Source organism: Puma concolor, chromosome E2, assembly GCF_028749965.1.
Source record: "Puma concolor isolate L17-30 chromosome E2, mPumCon1.1.hap2, whole genome shotgun sequence".
NCBI classification, from domain to species: Eukaryota; Metazoa; Chordata; class Mammalia; order Carnivora; family Felidae; genus Puma; species Puma concolor.
In genome coordinates, this window is record NC_141681.1 from 9,002,962 (window position 1) to 9,015,042 (window position 12,081).

Genomic DNA, 12,081 nt, shown 5'->3' on the forward strand with positions numbered 1-12,081 from the left:
TTCTCTTTTCTTTACAATCTGCCTCACCCAGACACGCTGCAGACCACACACAGGGAACATCGGCTGTCAGGCTAATAAGATTCCCCTCTGGGGGGCTGGGGGGGGGGGCAGAGTTGGACACCCAGACTCTTGGGTATTCACTTATCTAGAGTCATGAGAAATAGAGACACAGAAAGAGAGTGTCTCCATCTGCCAGTGGGGAAAATTGGCCAACAAGGAGCAGAGACGAGATGCGGGGAGTGTATTCCCGTGTAACACCAGAAAGAACATGTTGCGGGACAAAAAGCCAGGAGGGGTGAGCGGAGAAGTAAACAACTCATCATGGTGAAGGAGAAAAAGGAGGTGTCTTTGGGAGGTTATGGGTTATGCAAGAAGCAGCATAAGGAGTTCAAAACACAACGGAGTTTTAGATTCTCAAAAGGTGTCTCTTTCAGGCATAGTGAGAGTGGTAGGGAACGGGGCGTTATGTGATGTCTGCAGTTAACTGGCTAGTGCAGGATGGGCTCAACGGTAAAGACTGTTTTTGGTTTATCTGATGGTCCCTGCTGCCCGATATGGTACCTGGTACACAGTAGGGGCTCAGGTCGTGTTGAATGAAACAGTTCGTATGGCACAAGGGTGGTCATCTTGGCCCTTGTGATCCTAGACCAAGAATGGAGCCACCTAGCAGCAAGGTGGGCATGGAGGGGCTGGGTGGGGAGACAGGAAGCTCCCAACTATTGAAAGGAGGTGCTCAGGGGCCCAAGAGGAAAAGCCCTTTATCCTTTTGCACTGCCTACCGGCACCCAAGCAGCCTGAGTGAAAGTGGGGGCTCTGTGCCACGGTAGGAGAAAGACAAACGAGGAGGAGGGTGGACGTGAGAAGCTTTCTCTCAAAGGGTGCTAAGCCTGCCTGGATCTCCCTCAGTCCGGCGCCCAGCTAGACGATGCAGGTTTCCACCTGCTCTCCCTCCCCCAGATGGATCCTTTTGTCTTTCTCTTGACTTGGACTCTGAGTTGTCAATCTGGGCTCACCAAGATTTTAGCTTGAAGAGTTCTTCTGGGGAACCAATCACAGACCTAAGTCACGGGGCCCTTACTGAGTCCTCATTATGTGCCCAGCATGTGCTAAGTGCTTTATCTGCCTCCTCACCTAACCAGAAGAGATGTTGCGCTGGGTCCCTGATGGTTTCCACGATGATCAGAGGAGATTCGCAACTTGCTCAAGACCAGCTAGTGAATCAGTTAGATCTTTCTGGCCCTTACACCACCCGCCCCCTGCCACAAAGCCACGGGGGCATTCAGCCATCTTGGTATTAATTGCTGGGCTGGTGATGCTGATGGTACTGGCCATGACGAGGAAGAGGACACTGGTCACTTATATACTATTCCATCACAACAGTGCTCACCTATTTATAGATAAGGAAACTGAGACAGAGAGAGTGAGACATTTGCCCAAGATCACACGGTTGGTAGATGAATCCCCAGTTGCGCCAGAAAACTCTTTAAAATGCAGCACCCTGCTGATGCATGATATAAATGAGATTGGGGGGTGGGGGGTGAAGAGTTGAGGTTCTCCCTACACCCAGTGGGTTGTAATCGGGCAAATTGCCCCTGGTTGTAGTAACCAGTAACCAGAGCAGAGAGACGAGACCTATGGCTTTTCTTCCAACATCTGCTATCAGGATTCTGTTTGCCAGCCTGTTTCTCTGATGCTGGGGCCTTAGGACCCCATCACGGAGGGCAAGAAGGGAAGGAACAATTCTGACCAGAGAATCAGCTTGGCAAAGAGCACCTGGGAGCAGGGAGTATATCTCAGCCATTTTGTATCAGTTTCGTCTCTTATTGATCCATTTTATTTTCCTTCTCCAGAACAGGAGCATCCCTGCAGTCTAGCTCATCAGTGGCCTTTAAAGGTTTCCTATTGATCTGTGAAACTATTGTCTCAGTTTGCATTATCCCATTTGGAGACACCCTTTGCTTTTTGGTCACGTTCTGCATTTGGTTTGCATCCCAAACATGGTTTCTTTTCTGGGAGCAAGGAGCAGACATCTTGGGCCCAAGGTAGCAGATAGATTTGACTTTCTATTGCTTATGACACCCTTCTGGGCCTCCGGGAAGTCTCCAACTCCAAAGAGCAATGGAGAATGTTCGCAGAGGGGTGAAGGTCTAGCAAGGACCTGAAGACCTCATTCCAAAGGGCAAAAAAGAGGGACAACAATACCTTCCATTTCTTGAACACTTTCTCCATGATTCCACCTGACAATAACCCTGAGACATAGTTTTACAGATGAAGAAACAGTCCAGACCCACTCAGCTTTGGATCCTGGATTTATCGGTAATGGCCTATATGTGGAAATAATCTGACAAAAGTTGAACAGCTTCCATTTTCCCATCTCTAAGATGAGGATCATGACAGAACATTCTAGGGTTGCTCTAAGGTTCCCATTGGGTTAAGTATCTGAGGCCCTTAGCAGAGTGTCCAGCACAGAGAAGGTAACCAGTGGATATTTGGTGAATGAGCAGGAAATCTCTATCAACCCATTTGCTTCTGTGATCCGTCTGTCTGCCCTGTTCCCCATTATTAAAGGAAAACCAGTTTCTTCTTTCTAAAGCTAACATTTCAGGTGAAGTTTTGATATCAGGTGCAGAGAACAATGTACTTGAAAACGGCTAGTACAGTGCCTGCCATGGACTAGGTGTTTAATAATGTTGGCTGCTTCGTTTATCCACCCACCCCTGGGCCCGGAGGAGCTATGTCTCCAACATCTTCGCATTTCCCTCTCCTCTACCTTCAGACACAATCTGCCCCTCAAACACTCCCAGTGGACCCTTTTCTGATATATATATTTTTTTATTTCCTGCCAAGTGACTTTTCCTGCTTATTCTTTTCTTCTCAGTCCTAGGAGACTCCCTTGGACTTTTCTGAAGCTCGGATCTTCCCAAGCTTCCAGCAACCTGCTCTTTGCTTTGTGGTCATCTTTGTCCTCCTTGGCCTCCCTCTGGCCTTCGACGATGTGCATCATCCTCTCTTCCTTGCCAAAGTACTCTCCTCCCTTGGCTTCTGGGTCACTTCATTAGTTCATGCATTCATTCATTTACTCCCTCAACGGCCTCTGTGTGCCTCAGTGTGCTGGATGAGGCTCTGGAGTCAGGCGTGGCTGCTCCTCGAGCATTCAGACGTGACAGCAGATTCTGAGCCTTTCCTCTCTCCTCCACCTTTATCTACCAGCCAGCCCTGAGCAATCCTTCTAACCCCTGCTTAGATGACTTCTTCTCCGGAAGACAGCCTGACCACCCTTCAACAGAAAGTTATTAATTTTCTCAGCACTTTTTTTAATTCCTTCCCTTTATTTTCATGATCGCCAGGATCCCCTTGGTTTGAACTGTTTTCATTCTGCACCTGATTTGCACTGTTGACTTTCTTGGGGGCATGAAGCAGGCCAGGCTCGATAAATACCTGTGGAGTCGAATGGAAGGTGTTCAGCGATTCCTTCACTCTCTACTTGCTTCCTCTCTTATTCTGTCCCAGGAATGGAGCTGAGCCTTCAGAAGCTCAGTAGTTTCCAGTTCATGCTCCTATGGGTTGCCTACTGATCGTGAAACGAGCTTGAGAAGATACTGTTTCTTCGACTAGGGTCTTCAATCATCATCTTGCATGCAACCACACAAAATTACACTTATTCTTTCTCACCAGGCCCCTCCAACCCCCTGAGTCAGGACTTGTCCATCATATAGCCTGGTGATCTCCGTGACTCCAGTTCAGTATCCGCACTGGTTTCCTACATCTCCCATAACAAACTACCACAAACGGGTGATTCAAGACAACAGCAATTTATTTTCTCATGGCTCTGGATGCTGGAAGTCTGAAATCAATGAGTCAGCAGAGCCGTGCTACCTTTGAGGGCTTCAGAGAAGAACTGTTCCCTACCTCTGCCCCAGCTTCTGATGACAGCCAGCAACCCTTGATGTCCCTTGGCTTTTAGCTGTGTCACTCTTGTCTCTGCTTCTGTCTTCACATGCCCATCTTCCCTGTGTGTGTCTATATCTTCACAAGGTCTACTTCAGAGGGCACCAGTCATTTGTGAGTATTTGTTTAGGGACCCCCTAACCCAGTATGACCTCATCTTAACTAATTACATCTACAAGGACCCTATTTCCAAATACGGTCACATCCTGAGGTTCTGGGTAGACATGAATTGGGGAGAGGAGACACTGCCCAACCCAGTACATGCTTCCATCCCTCTCATCAACCACCACCCAAAACGGATTCCCAAACCACTGCCTGGTTATACCCTTCCAGGTCTCAAAAGTCTAAAGTTTAAATTTTCTCACTTCCTTGACCATCATAAGCCTGTAAGCAGCCTGTTTTCCAATTATAACACACATTATCTTTATTTTCAGTACTCCAAAAAAATCACGACTCTGATAGACTATAAAGTCCATGGGATGAAAGTTTAATCTGCATTCCTTGCCTCCATCTCCCAGAATACTGCACGGTTCATGCGTGGGTATTCAACGGCTAACTGTCGAATGAGTACGTGGCGAGCTGAGTATCATTTTCACGTCCTCTGTCTGACTTTGAAGAGTCCTCCATTACCTGTCACTGCACCATCCGCTCCAGTCAGCATTTGCTGAGTAAAAATTAGGTGCTCTCAGTAAATACTTGTTGGTTGATTGATTAATCCATCAACCAGCTTTCCTGCTCTGAAGCATTTTTAATGTGGGTCTCCAGGGGGCTAGAATGGGGGCCTCAGAGAGGTCCAGGGATGGCAATCGAGACACTTGATCAGCATTCCCACCTTAGAACTCCTGGGGCCCGCCCAAGGTTTCCATTTGCCTGAGAACCCACTTCTAGGACTTCTAGGAGAACTAACAGCAATGACTTTGGGAACTATGGATGGTGCAATACGAAATTAAGATTCAAACAGGTGACAGCTCCTTTTCTGTGCGGGAAGTGTCCCAGAAAGACTGGGGGGAGTGCTGACCCTACACTGGAGAGATGCCAGATGCCTGTCCTCTCTCCTGGATCACTGATGGGTCCGTATCAGTGAATCGTTTGTGAGAGCAACACATCTTCTAACACACCCCAGCTGGGTGCAACTGGCACCCGCGTTTCTAGACAAAGAGGGTTCTGAAATTCAAGATGAGGTTGCCCCTAGAATGGAGTCTGGACTGCAGGAGTTGTTTCTGATGTAGGTAACCAGTCTGTGGATTGGCTCCGCTAGCAGAATGTTAATGGCTATCCAGGATCTTGACAACAACAGCAATAAACACTGTGGGGAGGTTGGGGAACCAATCACTTTAACATGGAATTTGGTCATAGGCCATCATAATTGCTACCCACACCTGAGTCAACATTTCACCCCCACCTCCACCCCAAATTGAGGTGACCTGAAGCAATGAAGTTCAGGCATCTAGCAAGTAAAAAACCACATGCAGCCACTATTTTAGTTTTCTGTGTTCTTCTTTTCTTCTAAGGGTCCTAAGTCAGCCGTCCTCTCAGTACCTATTCCTTTGGGGATTACAAAACTAAGGCAGGCTTTATTTTATTTCAATTCCCTTGTATCCATTTCAGTGGAATCACTAATACCACTCATTTTCAGATTTTGTGTGCTTAATAGATTGGGAATATGAGGTCATGTGTCCAAAAAGATAATTATCATTTTGGGCACTGATTGAATGGTTTCATTGTCCTCAAAATATATGAAAGGCAAAAGGGACTTTTGTTATGGCTTTACCTGGTGTGTGTGTGTGTGTGTGTGTGTGATTTCTGAAACTTCACATGACTCAATTTGACATCCCAAAATAACAGAACATTAACTTTTCTATAGGGAAAGTAGAATTATAGTAGCAGACCATCCGTATTGTCAGGATTGTGAGCCGCAGAAAAATTGTATTGAGCATCATTAACCTGTTGGAGAGTTTATCACATCTGCCTGTTAGTTACCTGAATGTATCCGTTCCCTAAATTCTGGACACTTGGAGTTTGAAGGATGAGCAGTACCTTCCTATGGCTTTCCCAATGAGAACACCCATCGACAGCACTTCTTCCAGGGCCCCTCTCCATGCCTGGAGGCAGAGGGCCCCAGATTTGTGCTCTCCCAACAGAATGTGGATGGTCTTGAGGGTTGCCATTCCCATAACTCTGTGAAGACCCAAAAGGATCGACACGAACATTTCTGGGAAAGGACATCCAGCAGCCGACTCAAGGCAGGAAGCAGCAGATACCTGGAAAGAGGATCATTAATCATATGATTAGGGACAACCTGGAACTTTCCTTTCATGCATCTCAATTCTTCATGGACTGATTGTTGCTAAGCCAGATGTGGAGATGGCAGGAGTAGCCCTACCTGAAGTGTGCAGAGGACAGCCTCATCTGTATGGCTACCTGGCTTCCAGATGGTTCGAACTCCCCATTGCTCTGGATCTAACCACCACTGCAAGACCACAGTGGACTGGGTTTACGTCACCATCTCTGACCAGGCATCCCTTCTCATTTTCTGTCTCTTCCTCAACACTTCCCGCCCCAATCCCTCACCACCAATATGTATCAGTATAGCATTAGCCACTCAATAACACCGAAAGGATAGTTCAATGTAATCAAAAGATGGGATGTGGAGGGACACCTGTCTGGCTCAGTCAGTAGAGCCTGTGACTCTTGATCTCAGGGTCATGAGTTCGAGCCCCACATTGGGGGTAGAGTTTATTAAAAACCAAACCAAAACCAAACAAAACCGACTGGATGTGGAGACATAGAGGCTTGGATCTGAGTCTCACTACACCACGTACTAGGTGTATGAACCTAGGCAGGTGACTGAACCCCCCCCCCCCGAGCCTCAATGTCCTCATACAGAAAATAGAAACCCAAGCTGTTGAGATTAAAGGTCCCTATGCCATGTGCCATGTAACAGTGGTAGGGCATTAAAGCCATCTTCTCTGCCCAATTTTTTTAATGTTTATTTATTTATTTTGAGAAGGAGAGGGAAGAGTGAGGTGGGAGAAGAGCAGAGAGAGAGAGAGAGAGAGAGAATCCCAAGCAGGCTCCATACCATCAGTGCAGAGCCCGACTCAGAGCATGAACCATGAGATCACGACCAGAGTCGAAATCAAGAGTCAGACGCTTAACCAACTGAGCCGCCCAGGCGCCTCTTCTCTGCCCAGATTTTTGACTCTTGTGTTCTCATTCTAAAGTAAAATTGATAAAGCATCTTCTGGGTTACCTGGATAGTCTTTTATAGTTAAGCAATGCCACTATGTTTTAAGCCAATGATTGCAAACCAGTTGGCATGTATAATACTAATTTCATGGACTCCACAAATGAGAAGAGAAAAAAGAGGGAAATAAATTCAAAATCATGCTTTGCTACAAAATTAATGCAAGCTCCTTCCCAACTCCCAGTAGAAATGGGGAGCAGTGATAACGTATTTCACCCATCACCCTCTGCAGGCAGGGCAAGCTGAACATGTACCTATACTCCAGCCTCCCGTAACATTTTTACACAGCAGGTTTTGAGCCAGTCTTGCCAGAACCGTATAATCTGTCACATTTAATTCAAACTGTTAGCCTGAATTTTAAATATGTTGTAGCTTTGTTTGCATTTAAATTATTAATTTGATTTGTGTTATCGTTTCATAGGAGCAATGCACATTAGGAGGTTAAACAGAATTGTATTTTCTAAATAAACGAAATTTAGTCTTCCATAGTGTCATACATAAAAGAATGTGTCATGTTTTTTTTTCCCATACCTTAATGTACTTTCCATGTGTAAGAAAGTTGGAGAAATACTGTGATAATGTATGGGAAGTTCTACATAATAAATGGCCCACAGAAGGTGCAGAAGAAAGCGGAGTTTCTTTTGTGCTTGTGTGTGTGTGTGTGTGTGTGTGTGAAAGAGAGAGAGAGAGAGAAAAAGAGAGTGAGAGAGAGAGAGAGATGGGGGTGTATTTTCAGCATGGTGAGGCATATAAAGAATAGAAGAATAGTTAATAATCATAAATCTATTTATCCATCACTTTCTGTGTGTGGCCAGTTAGTTACATGCTAAAGATGTTGTATATATTATCTTTCTAAACCTTCAGGAATTTTTTTGAAGGTTTTTAAATTTTTTCTGGGGCACCTGTGTGGCTCAGTCAGTTAAGCATCTGACTTCAGCTCATGTCATGATCTCATGGGTCATGGGTTCAAGTCCCACATTGGGCTCTGTGCTGACAGCTCAGGAACCTGGAGCCTGCTTCAGATACTGTGCTTCCCTCTCTCTCTGCCCCTCCCCCACTTGTGCTCTGCCTCTATCTCTCAAAAATAAATAGACATTAAAAAAAGATTTAAAAAATTTTAAGCACTCTCTACACCCACCATGGGGCTCGAACTCACAACCCCAAGGTGGAGAGTCACATGCTCCACCAACTGAGCCGGCCAGGCACCCCCTAAACCTTCACAAGTCCTAAAGCACAGGGTGTTATCATTATAGTATAGCACCTTCCCGCCCTCAAGGATTTAACCATCTACTCAGGAAGTGATTTATTCATATAGAGAATTGATACAAACTAATGAATGTCAGACACGAAAAGAATGTGTGAGCTCCAAGGAGGGATGTGATAGGGTGGGTTGTCTAGAAGCTTTTATGAAGTGAGGGTCAGATTTGTATCAACAGAGTTGCTACAGTGTTCCAGGGGCCCCTCCAGATCACTGTCCTCCTTCCAAACACTTCTGGGGACAACTCCTCCCTCAACCTGCTGGAAAGCGACAGCAGTGGCTTCTCCTGCCATCTGATTTCCCTTTGGGTTCCACAGAATGGAGCCATCATCTTGTTCCATCAAAACTTGGGAAGAATCTTTCTTCTTCTAGGAGTTGTCTGCTTCTGGAAATCTTTCAGTGAGTTTCATGGTTAGCTCACCAGTGAGACTGGATATCCAGGATGGAGGGTCCCAGAATGGTGGTTTGCAGATCCGTTTTAGGATAGATCTCACTTTCCACATGTTCTGTCTCTGGGTTGTACGTCTTGCATTGCTGTCGCCATGGTGGCCCCTTTGGAAAAGTCATTTTCATCTCTCGAGCGTGTAACTGAGCACATAAAATAGCCACCCAGTAGGGTCAGAAAGGATTCAGGCGAAAGCAATCAGAGGAAAAAGTGCACCAAGGTAAGAGCATAAGCAGGCTTAGGAAGTAGGAAGAGAGGGGTCTGGGTTTATTGCCTAGTGTCCCCGTCCTTGGTGAGTTGGCTGCCCCCTCCCCCCCAATAAAGACCAGAGCCCCTGCCCCTGTCGGGCGATATTCTCCACACAGCTCCCCTCTCTGGGCTCTTGTATTGCTTCTTCCCCTTGGCCTTTCAAGCAGTGAGGAGAGCTGGGTGTTGCTAGCCCTGGGGCCTTATGTTTTCCTTTACGGACTTCCTAAACCCTGTCCTCACCCCTGTGAAAAGTCCTTTATTAAACTCTCCTCCTATTACCCAGTCTGAGAATGCCATGTTTCTCCCCGACGTCTGACTGACCTATGAACGGATACGGTGATGGGGGAGGGGGGTGGCCAGTCAAAGGGACTTCCTGGTGGCTGGGGGTTCTTCCAGATAGGCACAAGGTGTATGCTATGGTGACAAGGGCAGCGAATCCTGAATACAAAGCATAACATTTATTAGCATGGGCATAAGCGAACCTGCTTTGTGCCTGACCAGCGGCTGGGATCTCTTAGCTACAGAATTACTAACCTTAAAGATATTATTGCACTGCTGTTCCCATTGCCCATGGGCCAAAACGGAGCCATGGATCCAGTTAAGGCCGTTTAGGTATTAAACCGTAAGGTTAGAATTCAACCCGGGTTCCCTGTGCGCATTCAGACCCTGGCAACCTCTCCGAGACCGTAACAGTCTGTTAAGGAGGAGATACTGGGCTCCCATACCCAATTTTTCTCTTCTTTGCTGGCGGGGTGGGGGACGTGGGGGTAACGGGAGAGTTCTCAAAAGGAAGAAAAGATCTTAGGCCCACCCACCCTTAGATCCTGGAGATCTTTCCCTCATCCCAGTCCTTAGAGGGGGGCCAGTGAATCTGTCATTTTGGTAGGATGGACTTTCTTGAGCTCTTTCCAGTTCCTGAAGACACCCCACCATGTTGGCTGGGATGCCTTCTCCACGTGCAGCCAGAATCAGCCTTCAGAACTCTCTGGGTTCCTCTGAGTGAATAGCTGTCCATCTTGCACCTGGCTGGCTTGCATGCCTCCGGGCCTCGAACCCTGGCCAGCCGCTGTATCGGAGCTGGAACCCACCTTATCCTCAGAGAGTCGAAGCCTACGGAATGCGCGTGTGTTAATAATGTGATTTCCTTGTGGTTCACCCGCTGAGAAGGCCTAGTGTGGCTGTAGGAGAAAATCGGGGCATCAGGCACAGAGACCTGGCAAGGAATGTGCTGGAAAACGTGGCCGTGGGACAAGATTTAAGGAAAGGGGAGATCTTTTTATATTGATAAAATGTATCGCATTTTTTAATGTTTTCTTTACATGTTCATGATTAAATTTTTGAGAAAGATAGAACATTTGAGTGAATGGGGGGAGGGGGGAGAAAGGACTTGCAGTCCCTCACTTACAGATGCCGGCGCTTGAGGACAGCCTAGGAAGGTTTTCTGTATAGAGTACACGTTCGCATACTTCTTCATCACAAAAATGCGTATCCTGTTTATTCAAAGTGGGGCCCATGGACCCCAACCCTGGAATCACCTGGGAATTCACTAGAAATGCAAAGCCTTGGGCCTCCCCCAGACTTAAGGAAATCAGAAGCCGCGTTCCACTAAGATCTCCAGATGATTAGAGGACCCAGTGATCACAGACCTGTGTGGGACCCAATGACACGAATGCTCCACGAATCATTTCGTTGATCTCCTTTTAGTTCAAAATCACGCTCTGACTTTTCATGAGAATGTACTGTAACGTCGTGAGGTATGCTGCAAAAATCCTTTTACGTTTCCCTTTAAGAAAATGATAATGATGATTAGCCTCGCTGTTCTGTCACTTTTTGAGTGCTAATAATGTACTAGGCCCTGGGTTGAATGCTTTCTAAGAATGTCCCCACCTTGGGGCGCCTGGGTGGCGCAGTCGGTTAAGCGTCCGACTTCAGCCAGGTCACGATCTCGCGGTCCGTGAGTTCGAGCCCCGCGTCAGGCTCTGGGCTGACGGCTCAGAGCCTGGAGCCTGTTTCCGATTCTGTGTCTCCCTCTCTCTCTGCCCCTCCCCCGTTCATGCTCTGTCTCTCTCTGTCCCCAAAATAAATAAACGTTGAAAAAAAAAATTAAAAAAAAAAGAATGTCCCCACCTCATCTTTATGAAGGCCCGCACAGGAGGCGCTGGCCTCATCTTAGAAGTGATGTTACTGGGCATTTTTTTTTTTTTTTTTAAATAAAGTACTTTACATAATGATGATGTTTCTCCTCTGACCGACGGTACCCGTGACAACATTTACTGGGCGCTTGCTCTATTCTGGAGACTGTATTAGCTGGTTTACGTTCATTTTTCAAACCTACCCCTCCAACAACCCTAAGAGACAAGTATTCTTATTAATCATCTTAAAATCCGAGGTAACCAAATCTCAAGGTTAAATATCTTGTCCACGGTCACGCGTCAAGACCGGAGCAGAATCCCAGTCTGGACCGAGTCGTACCCGACTCCACTGTGCGCGCTCTCTCGACACTGTGCATGAAAAGGAATGTGCTCGTTTGCTTCTAGTTCTTCAGGGTACCCTTGGGGCCTCACCTCCCTGTCACCGCTGGGCTCTTAAGCAGGCCATTCTTTCCCCCAGAGCCTTTTGTGTGAATCGGCAGAGGGGATTCACAGCGCCTGCCTCCTCGGCGGGGATGGGCTTAGGGGAACAGAGGATTTTTCCCTAATCACAGCTCTCGCACAGCAGACCTGCAGGCGTTGGGATCCTCAGACATTCAGACTCTCTGGCCGCGTGGCAAACATCCCGGGACTTTGCAGGGAACAATGGGCACTGAACTGCGGGTGACCCGATCTGCTAATCGCTGCCTGATTACCAGCTAATCAGTGCCTTGTTTGGGACACTGAATCCCAAATCCCTTTGGACTGGGCCGGGCCCTGGCAGGCAGTCACCTGGTTAATGTGC

At 47.1% G+C, this 12,081-nt stretch overlaps 2 long non-coding RNA genes across 7 annotated transcripts in view; one reads left to right on the forward strand and one right to left on the reverse strand.

Moving 5' to 3' along the window:
- LOC147573352 (uncharacterized) overlaps positions 1 to 12,081 on the forward strand; it is an 802,611-nt gene that overhangs the window by 691,953 nt on the left and 98,577 nt on the right. The window lies entirely within an intron of this gene.
- LOC147573356 (uncharacterized) lies at positions 9,251 to 12,024 on the reverse strand. Its single transcript, XR_015244669.1, has 4 exons — positions 11,868 to 12,024; positions 10,794 to 10,930; positions 10,553 to 10,637; positions 9,251 to 10,325 (listed from the first exon to the last, which is right to left on the reverse strand). It is a non-coding gene; the product is annotated as an uncharacterized LOC147573356 (long non-coding RNA).